This window comes from Petromyzon marinus, chromosome 47, assembly GCF_048934315.1.
Source record: "Petromyzon marinus isolate PM22_M1 ecotype Great Lakes invasive population chromosome 47, UKy_Petmar_22M1.pri1.0, whole genome shotgun sequence".
Classification (NCBI taxonomy): domain Eukaryota; kingdom Metazoa; phylum Chordata; class Hyperoartia; order Petromyzontiformes; family Petromyzontidae; genus Petromyzon; species Petromyzon marinus.
The window spans coordinates 7,288,047-7,313,186 of NC_133713.1; the positions used below are offsets into that span (position 1 = coordinate 7,288,047).

The 25,140-nt window shown below is 49.4% G+C and overlaps 1 long non-coding RNA gene across 1 annotated transcript in view; it reads right to left on the minus strand.

The window, feature by feature from the left end:
• Positions 1–16,415: 16,415 nt before the first annotated feature.
• LOC142931049 (uncharacterized) overlaps positions 16,416–25,140 on the minus strand; it is a 197,904-nt gene continuing 189,179 nt past the window's right edge. The window contains exon 5 of the long non-coding RNA XR_012947039.1: positions 16,416–17,502. This is a non-coding gene — a long non-coding RNA (uncharacterized LOC142931049). The remainder of the gene's footprint in view (positions 17,503–25,140) is intronic.

Below are 25,140 nucleotides of genomic sequence, written 5' to 3' on the forward strand. Positions count from 1 at the left end.
ACAAATATATGTGCGTGTGTGCCCCTCTAAAACGTATGGGGGGGGGGCGAGGGGGTGGAGCTGTTCGTGCAAAAGGTTAACGCGCTGCGCCCCGAACGCTGCGAGCCGAGTTCCAATGTTATCTGAATCGGTTCTGGGCCTCTCCTAGGTCGACTCAGCCTCAAATGAGTACCCTTGTGCCGCGTGTTAACATCGCCACTGAGGGGTAGACAAAGGCGACCGGCCGTGGTGCTGGCAACCCACCCCCTCGTGCTCTCCCAGCAAACGCGTAACGAGATTGAGGGATCGCGAGCACGCCATTCATTGCGTTATTGCGTTGAACCGGTGGCTCCCCGTAGTGTATATGGAGTGTTCTCACCAACAACCCGTGTTCATCCGGCGGCGTTTCTTTAAAGAGCCTGGTTCTACTGATGAGACCCAGAAGGTCGAAGCCGGTCCAGAGTGACCTTGCCTGATCAAATGCTGCTATTTGATCATATTGTGTCCAACGAAAACGAATAGGTCTAATGGACTGCATGTAATGCGACTCCTAGATCTCGCAAATATGAATGTGTCGTTAAACCCGCCACCACCCGACACGGCCCGTTATTAAGGTTTGTCGCGTGAACAAAACACGCCAATTTCGCTGCGTTGGAGAGTAAAACCCACAACATTCACAATTCGAGTAAATGTTAGATTTGTTTAATTTGTGTACGAATACAGAACGGGGTACAGAGTGCTGTTCTGCAATAGCTGGCCGTCGTGTTCAACAGCTGACTACAAAATCGCGCGCGTATGTACGTGGTGTGTGTATGTACAATGCTAACCGTGTAAGATGTACACATAGCCGTTTCATTGCAACAATATCACCGGTGGTACGTGTGCAGTGCTGTGTGCATGCTGTGTGTATATGCTGTGCTGTGTGCATGCTGTGTGTATATGCCATTATGCGTTGTGTAAACACTATGCATGATATATGCTTTGTATATGGTGTGTGCATATACTGATGCTATTTTCTGTACATAGGGTAGGTGTATGCTATGCTGTGTACATGTGTGTGTTTCACGACCCACGTCAGTGGCGAATATTTGAAAGAGTCATGGTCAACCGTAAGGTCGACTCAGTCTTAAACGAGAAACCTGGTGTGATATGTATAAAATATCAACACTGGGGAGACAAAGGCGGCCATGTGTGGTGTTGGCCACCCAACCCCTGGTGTGCCGTGCCGGACTTGATAGGTGCTTGCTAAGAGCACTTGCCCCCAACATTCTGTTAAAGGCTATTCGGGGACATTTGTCTTTGTGTGTATGTTCAGCTTTGTATATGGGATGTGTGTATGTGATGTTCTACATAGACAGTGTCTGTATGTGCTGTGCTATTTACACATAGTGCAAGTGTTGTGCTGTATACATTGTGGGTACTGTATCTGATATGTCGTGTATATGGCGTGTTTGTGTATATGCTGTATTGCGAACATGTTGTGTTTTTATGCACTGTGTTACACGCACATATCTTGTGCGTAACAATAATGCGCATTTCTGCATATGAGTTATACACATTAAGATTGTGGAACACAGAATCATATTTACGCTGTTGGTAAATAATGCTTTGTGTCCCCCTTCAATGTATATACATATGCCCTGGGGTACATTGTATGTACACGTATGCACACACATAAAGATTCCCCGCATAGCCTTCACCGACTTTTGGGACAAGTGCTGTTAGCGAGCCCCCTTACACACACACACATACACACACACACCTCAACACGCACGTACTAATTTAGTACACACACTACAGTCCACATATATACTGTGGGTGTTACCCACGTTGTATGCTACTACGCGACATATTTTAACACGCACGAGTCGTGAAGATTGTCACCCTACCCAGACCTCCCGAAATCCTTCCACCCCTAACCACCACACAGAGACAAAGACACTGGTACAGTATAATACAAAAATAATCAATCCCACTCATCATCGTAGTACAGTCGTAATGCTATTAATAAAACAAAGGCATTATACGCGGGGATTACAGCTGGCGTTTGGGTCCGCTGTTATGTATAACCTCCCCGTGCGATATTTATAAATCGATCGTTAGCTTACGGCCAGTGTGAGAACACACACACACACCACCGCCGCAACAATACATATATACACAGTGATATATTTTTTCAAATAAATGAACTCAACACAATCGTCAATAAAACCGTGCGGCCTTCAAAATGAAAAGAATGCGAAGAAAGGGCATCACTCGAAACGCCACCTATTAAATATACGGGATTTTTAGTTTTACACTTCTGTGACCACACACACACACAGACAGTCGTCGTTTTTGATAGCATCGTGGGGCCCTCGTTTGTTCTTTGCTCTCTCCACTGCTGGCGTAGGGGGGCCCTCCCTTCGAGGGAGCTCTCAAGAGCTCATGGAGGAAGTATGCCTGTGAGGGTCTCTATGTACGTCAGTGGGTCTCTGACGTGAGGCTGCGCGCGTCTGTGTCTGTGTCTGAGTATCAGTATGCCAACGTACGTTTGTGTGTTTCTCGTGCGGTTGGCTACATGCGGTGCGAAAGAAGTTCAACATACGTACGTGAATGTGTGTGTGTGTGTCTCTCCTTCGCTGTGAGTCAACGGGTCTCTGTGTGATATTGTAAGTGTATCTATGCGAGTCTGTGGGTCTGTATGCGAGTCTATGATGGGTCTGTATGTGAGTCTACGCGCCTCTATGCGAGTCTACAGCTCTCTATGTGAGTCTATCGGTCTGTATGTCAGTAGATGGGTCTGTATGTGAGTCTGTGGGTCTCTATGTGCGGGACAGCGGATGTGACGAGGCGTTGAACAGAATTGAAAGAATCCGAACCGCTACGTGGGTAATGGGACTTCTGTTCTGGAAGAATATGCACGTTTGTATCAGTTAGTCTAGCGGCAGGTCGCGTGAGATGGGGTAAAATGTGGGTACTCCCATCTATTACAACGTGGAAGAGTAGGCCAAAAACGAGTGTGTGGGGGAGGGGGGGGGGTCTCATCTAGATCTCCGTCAAGTAGAGAGGCCTTGAAGCCATTGCAGGGCTGCGCCTTTATCTCTGCGCATGTGTGCGCGTGTGTTTATGAATTTGAGAACAGTCGCAATGGAACGCAATGTTAGCGAAGTCGCCTCCAGGCGGTTTATCATCGCCGTGGTGGGGAGAGAGAGAGGGAGAGGCGCTAAGCACGAGGGGGAAGGCGATTACCCGAGACTCGAGTTGACAATGCCACAAGCACCGATGGAACGACGGTTCGGAGCGACCCCTGGGTTCCGATGAGAGGTGGACACGCGTCGTTCAATGCCCCAACGCGCATTGTTCCCCGCTCTCTCTCTCTCTCTGTGTGTCTGTGTTCCGTCTCGGAATTGATGAGAAACACCCCTCGAGATGAACGGAATCAGGCGTTAACCAACGAGCAGTGAGCGTATTGCAACTGTGGGTGGATTTGCATGCGTGGTGGTGAGTTGGATGGAAGGGAGCGGTGGTGCAGCGGTGAGCGCGCTTCCCCGACAAACCCGGCGGGCAGGGTTCGATTCCCGCTTCACGCTCACGGCCCAACCAACACCGGTTGTCGATTTTGATTATTCTAATGTAAACCTGTCCTGGGTTGTCTCGCCTGGGTTGACTGAGCCTCACACGAGTACCTGGCTCGGAATGTGAACAATCGCCATTTCGAGAGACGAAGGCGGTCGGGCGTGATGCAGGCCACCCACCCACTCGTGTGCCGTGCTCGCTAACAGTACTTGCCCCAACAGCCTGTGAACGCTGTACGGGGGACCTTTGTCTTTGTGTGATAGCGAGAGAGATTGTATGTGTGATACCGACGAAGACGCGGAGTGTGTGTGTGTGTGATGGCGAGATACACAATGTGTGTAATAGAGACTGTGTGTGTGATGATGAGACACAATGTGTGTGATAGAGACTGTGTGTGTGTGTGTGATGGTGACACTGTGTGTGATAGACTGTGTGTGTGATAGTGAGACACAATGTGTGTGATAGACTGTGTGTGTGTGTGTGATGGTGACACAATGTGTGTGATAGAGACTGTGTGTGTGTGATGATGAGACACAATGTGTGTGATAGAGACTGTGTGTGTGTGATGGTGAGAGACAGTGTGAGTGATAGACTGTGTGTGATGATGAGACACAATGTGTGTGATAGAGACTGTGTGTGATGATGAGACACAATGTGTGTGATAGAGACTGTGTGTGATGATGAGAGACACAATGTGTGTGATAGAGACTGTGTGTGTGATGGTGAGACACACTCTGTGTGATAGACTGTGTGTGGTGGTGAGACACAATGTGTGTGATAGAGACTGTGTGTGTGTGTGATGGTGAGACACAATGTGTGTAATAGAGACTGTGTGTGATTATGAGACACAATGTGTCTGATAGAGACTGTGTGTGTGTGATGAGACACAATGTGTGTGATAGAGACTGTGTGTGTGATGATGAGACACAATGTGTGTGATAGAGACTGTGTGTGTGATGATGAGACACAATGTGTGTGATAGAGACTGTGTGTGTGATGATGAGACACAATGTGTCTGATAGAGACTGTGTGTGTGTGATGGTGAGACACAATGTGTGTGATAGAGACTGTGTGTGTGTGATGACGAGATATACAATGTGTGTAATAGAGACTGTGTGTGTGTGTGATGGTGAGACACAATGTGTGTGATAGACTGTGTGTGATGATGAGAGACACAATGTGTGTAATAGAGACTGTGTGTGATGGTGAGAGACACAGTGTGTGTGATAGACTGTGTGTGATGGTGTGAGACACAGTGTGTGTGATAGACTGTGTGTGATTGTGAGAGACACAGTGTGTGTGATAGACTGTGTGTGATGGTGAGAGAATGTGTGTGATAGAGACTGTGTGTGTGTGATGGCGACACAATGTGTGTGATAGACTGTGTGTGATGGTGAGAGACACAGTGTGTGTGATAGACTGTGTGTGATGGTGAGAGAATGTGTGTGATAGAGACTGTGTGTGTGTGATGGCGACACAATGTGTGTGATAGACTGTGTGTGATGGTGAGAGAATGTGTGTGATAGAGACTGTGTGTGTGTGATGGCGACACAATGTGTGTGATAGACTGTGTGTGTGTGATGGTGAGAGACACCTTGTGTGTGATAGACTGTGTGTGTGTGATGGTGACACAATGTGTGTGATAAACTGTGTGTGTGTGATAGTGAGATACACAATGTGTGTGATAGACTGTGTGTGATGGTGAGACACAATGTGTGTAATAGACTGTGTGTGATAGTGAGATACACAATGTGTGTGATAAACTGTGTGTGTGATAGTGAGACACAATGTGTGTGATAGACTGTGTGTGTGTGATGATGAGACACAATGTGTGTGACAGACTGTGTGTGTGTGTGATGGTGAGACACAATGTGTGTGATAGACTGTGTGTGATGGTGAGAGACACTGTGTGTGATAGACTGTGTGTGTGTGTGATGGTGACGCACATTGTGTGTGATAGAGACTGTGTGTGTGTGTGATAGTGAGACACAATGTGTGTGATAGACTGTGTGTGATGATGATGACACACAATGTGTGTGATAGACTGTGTGTGATGTTGAGCGACACAATGTGTGTGATAGAGACTGTGTGTGTGTGATGGTGAGACACAATGTGTGTGATAGACTGTGTGTGTGATAGTTAGATACACAATGTGTGTGATAGAGCCTGTGTGTGTGTGATGGTGAGACACACTCTGTGTGATAGAGACAGAGTGTTGTGATGGTGAGACACAATGTGTCTGATAGACTGTGTGTGTGATAGTTAGATACACAATGTGTGTGATAGACTGTGTGTGTGTGTGATGGTGAGACCCAATGTGTGTGATAGACTGTGTGTGTGCGATGGTGACGCGCATTGTGTGTGATAGACTGTGTGTGTATGATGGTGAGAGATACAATGTGTGTGATAGAGACAGAGAGTGTGTGTGTGTGTGATGGCGATAGACACATTTTATGTGTGAGAGAGAGAGAGAGATGCGGGGGAAGAGAGAGGGAGTCTCTCACAGCGAGTAAACAAACGGAGTTCAAGGTTACGGGAGCAAGTACGGAGTGATTAGATAATGGGGCTTTGGGTGTGCCGTGTGGAAACATCTCCCATTGAGTGGCGACATCGCGTGCCGTGCTGATGATGATGAGGAGAGAGGAAGAGAGAGGGGAGAGGGGAGAGAGAAGCGGTGGGTGCGGGGTGACTCGTGCAACCACCGGGAGAAGTGGAGGAAGAGGAGTCGCCATCGTCCTCGTGACCTCTCCAACATTCGACGAATGCCGCGAGCGATGACGCGGGTTTTGCTTGGGTTTGCATAGGCAACCACAACAACTACCACCACCTCCTCGACGCATTCGTCAACATACGCTGCACCAATATGACGATTTGTTACATTTATTTATTTAGAGGTTAGGCCACCGTGTCAAAATATATATACACGTGTGTCGTAAATACTCCACCACCCGACACAGACAATTATAGGCCCAATGTATCGTTTCTTCAGCAGCGCCACCAGTGTCGTGTCTTTTGTCCGAGTAATGTCAACAACATTGACGATGTTTCGCTGGAGGTCACATCCAGAAATCATCAGGTTAACAGATCTCGAAATATAACAGGCGACGTTTCGGGCAAAGACCCTTCTTCCTACAGCAGAAGGATTGCAGAACGGCGACGCCAGGAAGATTTGCATTGGATTGTTAATTCAGCGAGCACGTGCACAATGCTTTGAGCTGAAACGTTTGACGTTTCGGTCCACGGGCCCTCGTCAAGACGTCCACGCAGGTCCGTTTGCAAGCGGCTCGTCCGTGGGAAAGCCTCCATCCAGCAGTGGATTGACAATGAGCTTATAATTTGCGATTTAAGTGTGCGTATAATTGTACATATCGTCGCGTCCAGCATCATCACCATCATTAATCATCACCCATGATCAATCCACTGCTGGATGATTGTTTCCCCAATCTGCCCACCACCTCTCATTCCTCCATCGCGCCGTCTCCGTCCGTCGGACGCGTGTACACGCCGTGGTGCGCACACCAACGTAGCGTGGAGTCGGCAGGAATCTGATGACTGCGAAGCGAGCGCTGATTTAGACAGGGGAACAGCAGGGAGAAGGGTGTTACCCCCAAAGCAGAGCGTAGATAATAGCACTTAATAAGCCGCGCGCACACACAGCTCCGCATGCGCGTGAACGCACAGTACACCGATGATGTGAACACTTAGAGTGTATCATCACGTTGGTAAATGAGAAAAATCGCTAAATTAATCCATATATACGTGTATTTTTTTTTAGGTGTTCGTCAAAGTACGTACGGCGTGCAGAGGCCGCTGTGTTTCCCGTGAATGTTTCTCGAGCGCCTCGTGCTAGGGAATTGGCTGCAGGAGCTGCAGAATCCTCAGACGCACTGATGCGCGATTTACAATTAGGCGGACAGAGCGAGCGAGCGAGAGCGCTGCAGGGAGATGGAGGAGCACGCGGGTTCAGAGAACGCACGGCGCAAACTTTAAAACGGACATCATCTCACCGCGTTAAGAAAACAAATTAAAAAAAAAAAACCCAAAACGTTCAAGCGAGGGCTTTGTGCGTGGGGACACCGCGTTCGGGGCTAATTGGGGGGAACGATCATGACGTCCCCCGGGGGAATCGGTCGAGACTAACCAGGGAGTCGCGGCCAACGGGAGTGAAACGAGCGGGCGTCGTGCGCGGAGACGGAGCGATGAATGCGTGGATTCATACATTTGCTAGGCGGCGGCAGCGGCGTGGGAAGGAGGCCTGCATCCAGCAGAGGACTGATCATCGCTGATGATGATATAATTGATCATATAGATTCCAGGGACTGTATAGACAAAGCTCCCCTTTATCAAGGCCGAATCGGCACACGAGGAGGTCGGTGGCCAACACCACGCCCGGCCGCTTTTGTCTCCCCAGTGGCGATGTTTACGCACCGCACCAGGGTACTCATTTGAGGCTGAGTCGACCTAGGGGAGGCCCAGGACCGGTTCAGGCAATCGTCACCGGTGTTGGGCGAGAATCGAACCCGGGTGGCCAGGTTCGTAGCGCAGCGCGCTAACCGCTACGCTACCGCTCCCCACTAACCGCTACACTACAGCCGGGTCGACACACACGCGCACACGTGGCTACACAGACAGTTGTGACTTACTGCTCTATAAGCCTGCTAATGTTCTGGAAGGGCTGTAGTCCAGCCTGTGCGCGTAACGAGAAACATCCGAAAGCAATGTTGTGGAAATATTATATCAGCATATGGAGATCAATTGGGTTTTATTCAGATCGGGTGAGGGTCGGGCCTAGACTTATGCGCCGGGAGCGCCAAACGCTTTGCAAATGCACGACCTCTTTTGTTAGTGAACCGAGTAATTCGCCACCCGCGGAGTGTGACGGTAAAGGCGATAAAAAGCGGCTGAAGTGAACTACCGGTTTACTGGCGCACACTAATTTACACCCACACGCGTATTTTTACTTGCGCTATATGAACCTTACGGCGGGGACCCCGGGGTCCCGAATAAACTGAAGTCAAAATCGTAATGAATTAATGCATTTTTTGGTGACTCCGTCTCACCGAGCACACGAATTTGCTGCGACCCACCCAGAGCGGATCGTTCTGTTGCCGTGTCGTGTCCAAACGCAGCAGCGAAGACGGACGCGCAGAAGAGCTGAACAAGCGAATGCACTCCATGCTCGGGTATGGGCAGGATTACGAGTCTTATCCAAAGCTGCTCAAACTGCCGACACGACTTAAGTCCTTTATTTGTCATAACGGTATACATAATGCAGTGAAACTGCTCTCTTAGCTTAATTATTTTTTGTGACCTGCCAATGTCTTGTAGCCAGGACCAATCGATGACAATCCTATTACCTGCAGATATGTAACAGATGAGATGCGTTGCACCGTTAATTCCTCTTCTCTTCTCCGTATGCATCTGTGCAGATAGGTTTTTTTTGCGGTTAAGCCATAGTCCCCACATACCGCTCGTATCAATGCGGATAAGAGGAGCGGCGACCCACTACTCTGTAGAGTAACATTGGTATTAAGGCTTGTTACAATATGAACAGCGCATTGAAAACGCGTACTATTTTATGTACTGTTTACAAAGTGTGTTCACAAATCCACAAGTGATAAACACGATGATTCACAGAGGCGTGTAAATTATTTTTTCGATAGTGTATTTAAATAGAGGTACTGCAGGTAAGTAGTTGTCAGTTTTAAAGGCATTAACAAGACAACACTTGCCACCATCCTTCAAACCCATTGGTGAAAAAGGAGTAAAGTTTTTGTTTGCATTATAATAGAATGTTTATGCGAGAGCCGGGGGCTTATGGGACCCCGGGGTCCCGCCATAAGGTTCATATGTAAACCATAACAACCCACACACATATAGCCCTACACACTGAGACAAAGACCCCCCGTATAGCCTTAACGGACTCTTAGGGCAAGTGCTGTCAGCGAGCATCTATGAAGGCCGGAACGGCACACGAGGTTAGCAACCACGCCGGGCCGCCTTTGTCTCCTCAGTATTGATGTTTACACACCGCACCAGGTACTCATTTAAGGCTGAGTCGACTTAAAGGAGGCCCACGACCGGTTTAGATATTCGTCACCGATGTTGGCTGTGAGCGGGATTCGAACGCGGATCGCCAGGTTCGGAGTGCAGAGTGCTAACCACCGCGCCACCACTCCCTATATAAAAAATATTATTTATATACCCACATACACACGCTACGCAGTTCATATTCACACACAAGCGTCTCCCTTATTATAACCTTCGTATACTGTTTGGGCAAGTGTCTTTAGTGAGCACGTACATACATACACACTACACAACATTTATAGACGTTCCCACTGCGTAACACACAAAAGACAAAGACCCCCCGTGTAGCCTTAACAGACTGTTGGGGCAAGTGTTGTTAAGCAACACACATCCACCTACACACACGAGCAGACACACACACAAAAGTGTCTTAACAATTTTCACGAAAAAAATATTTTAAAACATTGTAAATTTTAGCTGAGAGCATCTTGAAAGTCAACTCGCATCTTTGCTGACCGTACAATGAATAAAACACGTTGGTGCCGCTGTGTAGGCTGTGGTGCACACGCACATACAGCAAAACACCGCCCCAAAAAAATCTAAATTATATAACAGGCGACGTTTCGGGCAATGGCCCTTTTATCAGAGCACAATTAATCGCGTTGTTTGTTGAGCCTCTGTATCGCCGGTCTAATCACGTATTTTCCGGATTATAAGACGCACTGTATTTTAAAGTAAAGGATGGGGGGAGGGGGGTTTGCATATTATCATCGGGTAGGTATGTATGTGCGTACGTGTGTACGGGGGTTGTGCGCTTGGTCCTTGGCCTCTCCTAGATCGACTCAGCCTAAAATGAGTACCTGGCGCGATGTGTTAAAAAAAATACAAAACACCGCCACTGGGGAGACAAAGGCGGCCCGGGCGTGGTGCTGGCCACCCAGACCCCCCTCGTGTGCCACAGTGCCTGTGGCCTTCGTAGGTGCTGCTCCTCGCTACTAGAAACTTGCCCCCGGCAGTCTGTTACAGTCTCGGGGTGCGTCTTACAATGCGGAGAATCCGTTACTCAACTTGCACACATCTCACACGCGCGTCATTTGCAATCACAGCGCAAATCCGGATTAAATCAAAGATTGTCGTTATTAATGCGGATATTGTTCCTGGATAGGATTTTGGAGATTTTTCCCGTCGGGGAAAGGGGGGGGATGAGAAAAACGTGGTTCCGAATTTATCCGGAATCCCGGTGAGTGACGTCACTGAGTCGCCGCCTCCCACGTGGCAATCGTGTGACGTCACTTTAGTGAGCACAGATATTAAGGGATCCTGAATCGTTAATAAACAAAATACGACGGATTATGCTGTGTAACCAATTTTTATTAATTTATTTTTGTTCCTGGGTAGTAAGTGTTATTTCCTAATTGCTTATGCTTCAAAAGTACAGAAAATGGCTATTATTCCCCACAAACTTTGCTTTTGTGAGGAGGACAGTGACTTTTTTTTTAAATTGACCTATTTTCAATGAGAAAACTGGCGAATTTGTTTATTTTCGTTCACGTCAAGTTAGAAAAAAAACAACATATGAATCAAAATGAACATGTATTTATACTAAAGTAATGCAAAAAAAAAACTACAAAAGATTCAGACACCAAGGCGCAGTACCACAGGCGTGACTGCCCACAGCGGACCGAGTTCTCTGTGGGGAGGAACAATCTCGACAAACTTACTCGCTTCTAAATCTCTTGTATCACTTTGGTATAAATACATGTTCATTTTTATTCACATGTAGATTTTTGTTTTTTTACTTTATGTGAACGAAAAGACACAAATTCGCCCATTTTCACATTGAAAATAGGTCTATTTAAACAAAAAAAAATCATTGTCCTGGTCACAAAAGCAAAGTTTGTGGGGAATAAGAGACATTTTGCTATACTCTAAATGCATAAGCAATTACGAAATAACACTTACTACCGCTCTCCCAGTAATAGTCCAGAATATTGGGAGAGTGGCTGCCGAGTAATGAAACGCGGCTAAGAGAATAACAACACCTAGGCGGAAATGGAGCGATTCAATCAATGCAAGGGCATGGATGGATCCGTGCATCGCAGGATTGAGAGATAGAGAGGTGGTGACGGTTTGGGGAGTGCTTTTAACGAGCAGTGGATTGAGCATGGCTGCTGCTGATTATTCATACTTACATCATGAATTACATTTTGAATCATCATCGGCAGCCATGATCAATCCACTGCTGGATGATTGCTTCCCCAATCCGCCCACCACCTCTCACTAATCCCCGCCACGTCTGTTTACGATCCACCTTACAAGCCACCTGCACTGTGTGATCTCGAGTCATCGCTCCGTCTCCCTCGGCGGACGGGTGTACACGCTGTGGTGCATTCCCGTCGACGCCCGGAATACAATTGAATAGAAATTCACGAGGACGATGTCGTCATCGTCGTCATTGTCGCCGTCGGCGATGGGCACGCGGACAGTCGCGTCGGCTCGAGACGGCGAACCGAGACGTGAGTCGCCCAACGTAAACTTTACGTCAAGTGCACGTTCTCTCCTCCCCCCCCCTTCAAGTCCCAAGACGTATTGTTACCCACACCCCCCAAACACACACCGCCTCCTCCCCCCACCCCCCTCCTCTCCAAAGACAAAGATCCCCCGCATAGCCTTAACAGACTGTGTGGACAAGTGATGTTGGCGAGCAGCACCTATGAAGGCCGTGACGGCACGCGAGCGTAGGAGCAGCACCCCTCCCGGCCCCCTTTGTCTCCCCAGTGGCAATTCCCCACCCGCCCCCCACCTCCCGCCCCCCATCGCGCGCGCCGGCGCAGCGATGCCGATCTAAAAACGCGACGGCGTTTTTGTTGAGAAGACGCGAAGCGGACACTGTGGGCGTCGGGTAACCGGAGAGATATTCTCCACGGATGGAGTCAGTCAGCACCATGTGTCTCTGCGTGAGCGCCAATGTCGGTCAGTAAGTCAGTTATCTGGATTCCCTTTATGCCCTTCCGTGGGTCTCTCTTGAGCGAGCATGCGGGTATGCCCCCGACGGAGATCCCTCGAAGGAACACGCGCAGCGCCAACAGTGGATGTGTGCCGGTGCCTGCCAAGCGCTTAAGACGCGCCGTCTCAAGACGCCGAGCGGAAGCGAGTGGGCGCGTTCCTGCGCATCGCTCGGCGTCTTCCCAGTCGGTTCGTGACGAGTGGAAAGCGGCGGGGGTAGGTAGCGGGAGTCCGGGGCTCGAGGGTGGACGGGGAAGTCGAAGCCTCGGGTGCAAGGAAGGGATTTACACACCGTGTGGGGGGAGGGGGGGGGTGTCTGTGTGTGTGTTATGTGGAAGATAATACGGACAATTGTTGTTTAGGCCGGAATGCATGCAAAAAGACAAAGACCCCCCCCTCCCACCCCCGCCTCCCGCATAGATACACAAACTGGTGAGGGGAGTGTTGTTAGCGAGCACCTATTAAGGTGAAGACGACACACGTGGTTGGAGAGTGTGGCCAGAACGACGCCCAGACCCGCCTTGGTTTAAATACCGCAAACAGGGCGCGTTAATTTAAGGCTGAGTCGACCTAAGGGAGGTCCAGAACCAACCAGTATACAACACACAGACCGCTGCTGCTGCACAGACCCATCAAGAGCGCGCACACACGCCTTCGTTGCGGTGAGAGTGTGGTGAGAGTGTGGTGAGAGTGTGGTGACAGTGTGGTGAGTGTGTGGTGAGAGTGTGGTGAGAGTGTGGTGAGTGTGTGGTGAGTGTGTGGTGAGAGTGTGGTGAGAGTGTGGTGAGTGTGTGGTGAGTGTGTGGTGAGAGTGTGGTGAGTGTGTGGTGAGAGTGTGAGAGTGTGGTGAGAGTGTGGTGAGAGTGTGGTGAGAGTGTGGTGAGTGTGTGGTGAGAGTGTGGTGAGAGTGTGAGTGTGTGGTGAGTGTGTGGTGAGAGTGTGAGAGTGTGGTGAGTGTGTGGTGAGAGTGTGGTGAGAGTGTGGTGAGAGTGTGGTGAGTGTGTCAGAGTGTGGTGAGAGTGTGGTGAGTGTGTGAGTGTGTGTGAGTGTGTGGTAAGTGTGTGAGAGTGTGGTGAGTGTGTGGTGAGAGTGTGAGTGTGTGAGAGTGTGGTGAGAGTGTGGTGAGTGTGGTGAGAGTGTGGTGAGAGTGTGGTGAGAGTGTGGTGAGTGTGTGTGAGTGTGTGGTGAGAGTGTGGTTAGTGTGGTGAGAGTGTGGTGAGTGTGTGGTGAGAGTGTGGTGAGAGTGTGGGTGGGAGTGTGTGGTGAGAGTGTGGTGAGAGTGTGGTGAGTGTGTGGTGAGAGTGTGGTGAGTGTGTGGTGGGAGTGTGGTGAGAGTGTGGTGAGAGTGTGGTGAGAGTGTGGTGAGTGTGTGGTGAGAGTGTGGTGAGAGTGTGATGTGTGGTGAGAGTGTGGTGAGAGTGTGTGAGTGTGGTGAGTGTGTGTGGTGAGAGTGTGGTGAGAGTGTGGTGAGAGTGTGGTGAGTGTGGTGAGAGTGTGGTGAGAGTGTGTGAGTGTGTGAGTGTGTGGTGTGGAGAGTGTGTGAGAGTGTGGTGAGTGTGTGGTGAGAGTGTGATGTGTGAGGTGGTGAGTGTGTGTGAGAGTGTGGTGAGAGTGTGGTGAGAGTGTGTGAGTGTGTGGTGAGAGTGTGGTGAGAGTGTGGTGAGTGTGGTGAGAGTGTGTGAGTGTGGAAGTTGTGGTGAGAGTGTGGTGAGAGTGTGAGTGTGTGTGAGTGTGTGGTGAGAGTGTGGTGAGAGTGTGGTGAGAAGTGGTGAGTGTGTGAGAGTGTGGTGAGAGTGTGAGTGTGTGGTGGTGGTGTGTGTGGTGGTGTGTGAGTGTGTGGTGAGTGTGGTGAGAGTGTGGTGAGAGTGTGGTGAGAGTGTGGTGAGTGTGTGGGGAGGGTTGAGAGTGTGGTGAGAGTGTGGTGAGATGTGGTGAGTGTGTGGTGAGAGTGTGGTGAGAGTGTGAGAGTGTGTGTGAGAGTGTGGTGAGAGTGTGGTGAGAGTGTGGTGAGTGTGTGAGAGTGTGGTGAGAGTGTGGTGAGTGTGGTGAGAGTGTGTGGTGGTGTAGTGTGTGAGAGTGTGTGGAGTGTGTGGTGAGAGTGTGGTGAGAGTGGGTGGAGTGTGTGGTGGAGAGTGTGGTGAGAGTGTGGTGAGAGTGTGGTGAGGTGTGTGTGAGAGTGTGAAGAGTGTGGTGAGAGTGTGGGAGTGTGGTGAGTGAGGTGTGTGTGTGAGAGTGTGGTGTGTGTGGTGAGAGTGTGGGTGAGTGTGTGGTGAAGAGTGTGGTGAGTGTGTGGTGAGAGTGTGGTGGAGAGTGTGGTGAGTGTGTGGTGTGTGTGGTGTGAGTGTGGTGAGGTGTGGTGAGAGTGTGGTGAGAGTGTGGTGAGTGTGGTGAGTGTGTGTGTGTGGTGAGAGTGTGGTGAGATGTGGGTGTAGTGGTGAGAGTGTGGTGAGAGTGTGGTGGGTGGTGTGAGTGTGTGTGTGTGAGGTGTGTGGTGAGTGTGTGGTGAGTGTGTGTGTGAGAGTGTGGGTGTGTGGTGATGAGTGTGGTGAGTGTGTGGTGTGTGTGTGGGTGAGTGTGTGGTGAGAGAGTGTGTGGAGTGTGGAGAGAGTGTGGTGAGGTGTGGTGAGAGTGTGGTGAGTGTGTGAGTGTGGAGAGTGTGGTGAGTGTGTGGTGAGTGTGTGAGTGTGGTGTTGAGTGTGGTGAGAGTGTGGTGAGTGTGTGGTGAGAGTGTGGTGAGTGTGGTGAGTGTGTGGTGAGAGTGTGGTGAGAGTGTGGTGAGTGTGTGAGTGTGGGTGGGAGTGTGGTGAGTGTGTGGTGAGAGTGTGGTGAGAGTGCGGTGAGAGTATGGTGAGTGTGGGAGTGTGTGGTGAGAGTGTGAGTGTGTGGAGGGGTGTGGGTGTGGTGTGTGTGGTGGGTGAGAGTGTGGTGAGTGTGTGTGGTGAGAGTGTGGTGAGTGTGTGGTGAGAGTGTGGTGAGAGTGTGGTGAGAGTGTGGTGAGTGTGGTGGTGTGGTGAGAGTGTGGTGAGAGTGTGGTGAGTGTGGTGAGTGTGTGGTGAGAGTGTGGTGAGAGTGTGGTGAGTGTGTGGTGAGAGTGTGAGTGTGTGGTGAGTGTGGTGAGAGTGTGAGTGTGTGGTGAGAGTGTGGTGAGAGTGTGGTGAGTGTGTGAGAGTGTGGTGAGAGTGTGGTGAGAGTGTGGTGAGTGTGTGGCGAGTGTGTGGTGAGAGTGTGTTGAGTGTGGTGAGTGTGTGGTGAGAGTGTGGTGAGTGTGTGGTGAGTGTGAGTTTGTGAGTGTGTGGTGAGAGTGTGGTGAGTGTGTGGTGAGAGTGTGGTGAGGGTGTGGTGAGGGTGGTGAGAGTGTGGTGAGTGTGTGAGAGTGTGGTGAGTGTGTGGTGAGAGTGTGGTGAGAGTGTGGTGAGAGTGTGAGTGTGTGGTGAGAGTGTGGTGAGAGTGTGGTGAGTGTGTGGTGAGAGTGTGGTGAATGTGTGGTGAGAGTGTGGTGAGTGTGTGGTGAGGGTGGTGAGCGTGTGGTGAGTGTGTGGTGAGAGTGTGGTGAGAGTGTGGTGAGTGTGTGGTGAGAGTGTGGTGAGGGTGGTGAGAGTGTGGTGAGTGTGTGAGTGCGTAGTGAGAGTGTGGTGATTGTGTGGTGAGAGTGTGGTGAGTGTGTGGTGAGAGTGTGGTGAGTGTAGTGAGAGTGTGGTGAGAGTGTGGTGAGAGTGTCGTGAGTGTGTGGTCAGAGTGTGGTGAGAATGTGAGTGTGTGGTGAGATTGTGGTGAGAGTGTGGTGAGTGTGTGGTGAGAGTGTGGTGAGAGTGTGGTGAGTGTGTGGTGAGAGTGTGGTGTGTGGTGAGAGTGTGGTGAGAATGTGAGTGTGTGGTGAGATTGTGGTGAGAGTGTGAGTGTGTGGTGAGAGTGTGGTGAGAGTGTGGTGAGAGTGTGGTGAGTGTGTGGTGAGTGTGTGAGTGTGTGGTGAGAGTGTGGTGAGTGTGTGGTGAGAGTGTGGTGAGAGTGTGGTGAGAGTGTGAGTGTGTGGTAAGAGTGTGGTGAGTGTGTGGTGAGAGTGTGGTGCGTGTGTGGTGAGAGTGTGTGAGAGTGTGTGCGCGTGCGGGGAGTCGTGGCGCAGCGGTTAGCGCGCTGCGCTACAAAGCCCAGCGAGCCGAATTCAATTCCCGTTCACGTCGAACACGCAGCGACGATTATTTGAACCGATCCTGGGCCTCCACGAGCTCGACTCGCCTTCAAATGAGTGCACGGTGCGACGTGTTAAGCATCGCCACTCGGGAGACAAAGGCGGCCGGGCGTGGTGCTGACACACCAACCGGGCCGCCTCTCGACAAAGGTGCTCGCTAACAGCACTTGACCCAACAGTCTGTCGAGGCTATACATGGCAGGGGGGGGGGGGGGTTGTGGATCTTTGTCTTTGTTGTGACCACAGCGAGGAGATGATATTCCCCAGACGTGTCCCGCACGTGTTTCACGTTAAGACGCGGGCGGATCCGCCGCGGCTTTTGACTTTTTGTAGCCGAGAACTCCGCGATTGTCGCGCAGTCCACTCGCTCAACGCCACTGATCGGCGTGATGAAGTATGGTCAAACACACCCCCCCCGCCACCCCAACCAGCCCGCTCCACCGACGCGACCAACGCTGGGAGGTCTTCATCCGCCCAGAGCATTGACTGACAAAGCGATGTCCATTGCAGAACTATTGTATGAGTGCGTGCACACGTGGTGGTGGTGGTGGGGGGGGTGTGGCTTGGTTCGTACCCGCAGTTGCGCGGATACTTGAGTTCGATCCCCGACTGAGGTTAACGGCAGTAGCGAGTGAGCATCCCTCTTCGTACTGACACCAGCAGGGTGAAGTATGGACAAACATCTCCCCAGTAGGACCGCCGCGATGTGGGGAGGCTTTCATCCAGTGTCTAATGACAAAGAGCTACACACACACACACGAACATATATACAAACACAGACACACGTGTGTGTGTGTGTAAGCGTGGGGAGCGGTGGTGCAGTGGTTAGCGCACCACACAAACGATCCCGGAGACCCGAGTTCTGCTGGTAATGGATCCACTCAGCCCCACAAATAGTAGCGGGCGCGGTGTGTAACTTTCAGCCATCGGGAAGACAAAGGCGGTCGGGCGTGGTTCTCATCACACCAGAAGCTCGTGTGCGGTGTCGATCTTCGTAGCTGCACGCTAACATCACTTGCCTGCAGACAGCCTCGTGGAGGCTACCTGGGGAATCTTTGTCCTTAAACGCGTAAGCGTGGCTAGCGCCACGCGCGTCCCTGCATTACGCAATGCGTTATACGAGTGTAAATAAAAAAAAATCACTAAATATCCACTATTAATTATAGCGTAGCACATTTTACGACCGATAAATAGACATCACAGCTATAGGGCACTTAGGTGTTTACGCCTGTAATTAAATACGCGTAGCCGTGCATGGAGAATTCGACGAATATGTGTTGAGATCGCAGAGTGAAACCGGTTAAAAACGCAAACGCGAGACCGCGTGCAATGTGCATTGTTACGCACAAAAAAATCAGATCCCCCGTAATAGCCTGTAACAGACTGTAGGGAAAAGTGCTGTTAGCGAGTAGCACCTATAAAGGCCGGCACGGCACACGTGGTGGTGGGTGACCAACACCACGCCCGGGCCGCCTTTGTCTCCCCAGCGGTGATGTTTACACACCAGGCACTAATTTGAGGCTGAGTCGACCTAGGGGAGGCCCAGGACTGGTTCAGATAATAGTCACCGGTGTTGGCCGTGAGCGGCAATTGAACTGGGGTCACCGGGTTCGTAGCGCACATTAATATATACAGTACAGTAGAGACATACGTGCATTATAAAAGACAAAGGTCTCCCGTATAGCATTCACGTAGTGTTTGGGCAAGTGTACCTACAAAAGCTGGAACAGCAACACGCAGTGTATGCATGTTGAACTTCTTTCGCACTGTACGTAGCCATCCGTGCTAACCGGTAGGCCGTCGCATCATGGTCGTACCACACGATGGTGTGACGATGTTCACACTCATTCAAGACGGAGCCTACCTAGGGGGGGAGGCTCGGGATCGGTTCATAAGTTCGCCACTTTCCACGGGGTCGTGAGCGGCAACTCGAACTCGGTTCGGCCGGGTTCGTGGCGCAAACCGCTGCGCGATCGCTCCCCACATCCGTTCACGATACAGAGCACGTGCGTGCGGCGCGCACACACGCGCGCTCACTCGCAAAATGCACGTTCGCAGTGAGATCGCCACACGCGATTTCAAACGCACCTTCGAGGTCATGACGAGCGGGAGCGTTTATCGCAACGACGACGACGACGACGAACAAAACAAAGGCGGGAGCGGGGGGGGGGCGGGGGGGGGGGCTTCAACTCAATTGCGTCGCCGTTTGAGCGACGGTACATGGCCCAGAAGGGAAACTGGGGTCGCGATGACCCCGAGTGACCTCAGCTGCACGGAATCTGAGCGCGCGTTTGCGATGTGCGGCACGCGTTCACTGCTCGGTGACCCGTGTTCGTGCTGGGACACACACGTGTGTGTGTGTATGGGACACACACACACACAGGTGTGTGTGTGTGGGACACAAACACACACACACACGCGTGCGCGCGCGCGCCCATGTGGGGGGAGCGGTGGTTGCATTGGTGAGGGCCATTCGCGCTGCGAATCCGCGTTCGATTTCCGCTTCCCTCTGTAGGTCGTCTCGGCCTTGAATGAGCACCTGAAGGCGGGATCGACGAGGCAAGAGGCGACCGGGCGTGGTGCTCACCGCACACGCCACACGCGTGTATACGTGTGCACGCTCGTGTGAATTATTGCACACACATGCGCACACAGATAAACGCGCTCGCACGCACAGAAAAAACAACAACCATAATTGTGTCATGCGGGAAATTATTAATAAATTAATGCGGAGATGAAATTGCGTGTGAGAATGCACTGGGGTATCGTACGCAGTGTGTGAATTATACACAAGCTTGTTTGCATGCATAGAACAAATACAAAGATCCCCTCCCTCCCCATAGCCTTAACATACTTTTAAGGCAAGTGCTGTTATCGAGCACCTATGAAGGCCGGCACGGCGCACGAGGGGATGGGTGGCCAGCACCACACTCAGCCGCCTTTGTCTCCCCAGTGGTGATGTTTGCACACATCACAAGGGTACTCGGTTCAGGCTGAGTCGAACTAAAGGAGGCTCAGGACCGGTTCATATATTCGCCAGTGTGTACTGGTCGCGAGTGGGAACCGAACTCGGGTCGCCGGTTTTGGGACGTAGCGCGCTAATCACTGCACCACCGCTCCCCACACAATCACACATACACACGCAGAGCAATGCAATGTAATTAAAGCCGCGCACACACGTACACTCTCACGTACACACACACGATAACTCTCACGTACACACACGTACACTCTCACGTACACACACGTACACACACGTACACGCTCACGTACACTCTCACGTACACACACATACACTCTCACGTACACACAAACACACACACGTACGTATGCAGTACACAGATGCACATACGGGCACACAAATATTTATGCACATACAAACACACACATATATGTAATACATTGCCACGTACAATAGCACACACACATTCATACTCTCACACGTACGCACACAATAACATGCACACACACACACGTATACACACACACGCGTGGATAGGCACACGTATGTTTACACACACAATTTCGCACGCGCCCATGTACACGCATTAATTTACACAAATGTTTTACGCAAATGCATTTGAAAACACACGCGTTAACACGAACAAGAACGTTCACTCGCACACAGAATTACACATTGACACACACCCATTCACAGTAACATTGCGCACGTGTTCAAATACACAATTACACTAACACACAGACGTACGAAATTATACACACACACATAAATACACACGCGTACTTGCATATATACACACGAACACACATTTACACGAACAAGTACACACTCAGTGTACGTGACGGACAGATATGCATATATGATCTCGCCCCGTATGTAATAATCATACAACAAAGACAAAGATCCCCGTATAGCCTTAACAGACTGTGAGGGCAAGGGCTGTTAGCGAGCACCTATGAAGGCTGGCACACGAGGGGGTGCGTGGCCAGCATCACGCCAGGCCGCCTTTGTCTCCCCAGTGGCGATGTTTACACACCGCACCAGGTACTTATTTAAGGCTGAGTCGACCTAAGGGAGGCCCAGGACCGATTCAGATAATCGTCACTGGTGTTGGGTGTGAGCGGGGAATCGAATTCGGGTCGCCGAGTTCGTAGCGCACACAAAGACACACAGACACACTAACACAAACAAAGACACACTAACACAAACAAAGACACACAAACACACTAACACAAACAAAGACACACAAACACACTAACACAAACAAAGACACACAGACACACTAACACAAACAAAGACACACAAACACACTAACACAAACAAAGACACACAAACACACTAACACAAACAAAGACACACAAACACACTAACACAAACAAAGACACACAGACACACTAACACAAACAAACACACACAAACACACTAACACAAACAAAGACACACAAACACACTAACACAAACAAAGACACACAAACACACTAACACAACCAAAGACACACAGACACACTAACACAAAGACACACAGACACACTAACACAAACAAAGACACAGACACACTAACACAAACAAAGACACACTAACACAAACAAAGACACACAAACACACTAACACAAACAAAGACACACAGACACACTAACACAAACAAAGACACACAGACACACTAACACAAACAAAGACACACAAACACACTAACACAAACAAAGACACACAGACACGCGAACACAAAGACACACAGACACACTAACACAAACACAGACACACAGACACACTAACACAAACAAAGACACACAAATACACTAACACAAACAAAAACACACAAATACACTAACACAAACAAAGACACACAGACACACTAACACAAACAAAGACACACAGACACACTAACACAAACAAAGACACACAAACACAAACAAAGACACACAAACACACGAACACAAACAACGACACACAAACACACTAACACAAACAAAGACACACAGACACACTAACACAAACAAAAACACACAGACACACTAACACAAACAAGACACACAGACACACTAACACAAACAAAGACACACTAACACAAAACAAAGACACACAAACACACTAACACAAAGAAAGACACACGAACACACTAACACAAAACAAAGACACACGAACACACTAACACAAACAAAGACACACAAACACACTAACACAAAACAAAGACACACAGACACACTAACACAAAACAAAGACACACAAACACACTAACACAAAACAAAGACACATAAACACACTAACACAAAACAAAGACACACTGACACAAAACAAAGACACACAAACACACTAACACAAAACAAAGACACACTAACGCACTGACACAAACAAAGACACACGAACACACATGCGGCGGCAAGTGACATCCACAGACAGACGTAGAGAGACGTCTCTTCCCGCTCGCCGCATCACTCCGCCTATGCACGCGCGTGTAGCTGTCCGGCGTCGTGACCCCCCTCCCCCAATCCCCCCTTCCCCTTGCCCCCCCCCCCACCGTGCCCCCCCCCCCAAATGTCGCTTGAATTCTCGGAGATTTCTCCAGGATTTTTTTTTTTAAACCACGCAACGCAAAACGTCGAGCGACAAAATTTGTTGTAATTATTTTTTTTCATGTTTCAATAAATCTGCTCGAAGAGCTACTACTGTACACGCGTGGACTCTACTGTGCTGTCACATGAACACAGTGAACATCGCGAAGCCATGAGCGTTATGCAGTGCTGCTCAGGCGTTACCTACACACAGTGGAGGTGGAGAGCGGTGGCGCAGCGGTTAGCGCACACGCGCTATCGACCCGGCCACCTGAGTTCGATTCCCAGGCCACGGCCAACATCAGTGATGGGTTATATCTGAATCCACCCCACCTCCTCCTCCTTTGAGACCTTGGTGGTGAAGTATGGTGAAAACAAACCTTCATGGCCGACACGGCATGGCGAGGATTTCATCCAGCAGTGGATTTCATAATCATAAATTAATAATAATAATCAATCACTATCAATCTGCTGCTGAACCAAGGGCCTCCCTACGCCTCGAGCGGCCATGGCGGCTGTTTGACCATACTTCACCACGCTGGTCAGTGCCCGGGCGAGTCAAATGTGGAAAGGAATGATATTATTGGGCGTCGAAACAGACATCGCACGCGCGTACATACACACACATATATATACATCGCAAAATATGTAGACATGTGTTTTTGATTATTGAGGGGGTTCGTCTGTTACTCACTCGCTACTATTAGTGCAGCTATTCGTGCGCCTATTTAAAAACCGCGGTCGTAAAAAAAAACTTTTCTAAAAATATAATCCCATCAAGCCCCCTCCCTCCCTCCCTCCTCCTCCGACTCCCGCCCACACCGTCTCTTATCATCCACTCCGTCTCTCTTAATCTTAATTTGAAGCTTTCGTGGCTGCAGGAATCCATACTCTTTGGTTCTTTCGGTAAAGTCACGTGGGTAGAAAAAAATAATCCATCTCTCTTCTTTGGCATCTGTGTTTACAAGCGACGAATACACAGGGCCATTGCGCGAAACGTCGCTTATTAGATTAGCTTTCATTTGAAGACAAACAACAACTACTACAAAACAACCACTCGTGCAGCCTTAACGGGCTGTTGGGGCAAGTGCTGTTCGCGAGTGACACACGTGAAGGTCACGGTAACACGTGGGGGTAGTTGGCCAGCACCAGGCCGCCTTTGGCTCCCCAGTGGCGATGCTTCCACATCGCAGCAGGTAACAACCATTTGAGGATGAGTCGACCGAGGGGAGGCTCAGGACCGGTTGAGATAATCATCACCGGTGGTGTTGGCCGTGAGTGGGAATCGAACTCGGGTAGCCGCGTTGGTAGCTCAGGGCGCGTTCCTGGCTTAGGCTCCGTCCAGGCACCCGTGGGCAGTGTTCACGTCGAAGGTGTTGAGTTCATTTTCGTTGGCAATCCTTGTGCACCGCTGCCAATGCAGCGGCAGCAGCGGCGGCGGCAGTGCCATCACCACCACCACCGCCACTTAAAGATCAATCTGTTTAAATATAAACGCGACTATAAATTTAGGACAAATGCCTCGGAATACTACCGTGAAGGTTATTGCCGAATTCAGTTAAAAGCCATTAAATTGAACAAAGAGATCCGTCAAATGTAATTTCGCTCTGAATAAACAATTTAATGAGTTTTTTTCTTTTTAAATATATATATTGTTGTTGGTGTTGCCGCAGGTGTATAGTGGTGGTGGTATTTATGTATTTACATATTATTTATTATTTTTTGACATGCGTCAAGGCAGAGAGAGGGGCCCACTGTTACCGCAACTCACCTGGACGTGATTTAAATTCTTAATGATTCACGTGGGGCGCTTCTCATGCTGGCAATGGAGTTCCACCCCCCCCCCCCCCCACTCGTAATGATGTCACAATTCGCAGCGTAAATTAATTAATCGTTTTCTCACGCTACATTTTGCTGTCTTGCGAGAGGGAATATATAATATATACACACACACACATATAAAATATATTTTAAATTAATTAACTTTGTGTTATATGCTTGGTTCTTTCGGTAATGTCACGTAAAAGGGAAATAATAAAAATATAAAAATATTTATCAAACAATAATATAAAATAAAAATATTTATTTTATTGTTTCCCTTCTACGTGACTTTACCGAAAGAACCAAGAATATGAATCACTGCAGTCACGAAAGCTTTAAATAAAATGTTAACTTTGTGTAGTCTTACACAGCGTTGTGAGGCAGCTTTGAATGAACGAGGCTATGTAAAACAAAAACATTCTTACTTTGCGGCAATGAAAAAAAAAGCCAGCACCGCTCGCATGACTATCAAAATACGTAAGTTGAATTATGACCATCGTTCATTGCCTGATTATTTTGCTGTCTGTCGTTGTTGCGTTGTTTTTAAAGTGCACATCACGTGTGCCATGCCCATGCAACGATGCGACCCAAAACGTCAAACGACCGGCAACAAACATAACCATTGTTAAAGTCGTACTTTGCAGATGAGCATTGAGACTTTATTTTTTTTAAGCGAGCAAAGTTATCATTGTTATTATTAATTAGATAACGGTTGCAGGGGGCAGGGGAGATCAGGGATCCTTCGTTACGAGGGAGAATTCCGAATTAAATTGACAATGGGAGAGTAGTAAGCTGCAGTGGAGGTAATTTATTAAACGCACTGGGAATTTTACAAAATTAACATTCAGTATAATAACAATATTCGTGAATGAGCGATCGACATTACACACACACACACGTATATATATAAAACGATAATATTTACAGTTGTTTCTCAATTCGCTGCTGGATGTAAGGTACATCCTCTACACTTCACCTAAATAATTCATCAGCGCAGGCTGGTTGAGGGTGCTGAATGAGTGAGAGTTCGAAGCCAGGAGTGATTGTAT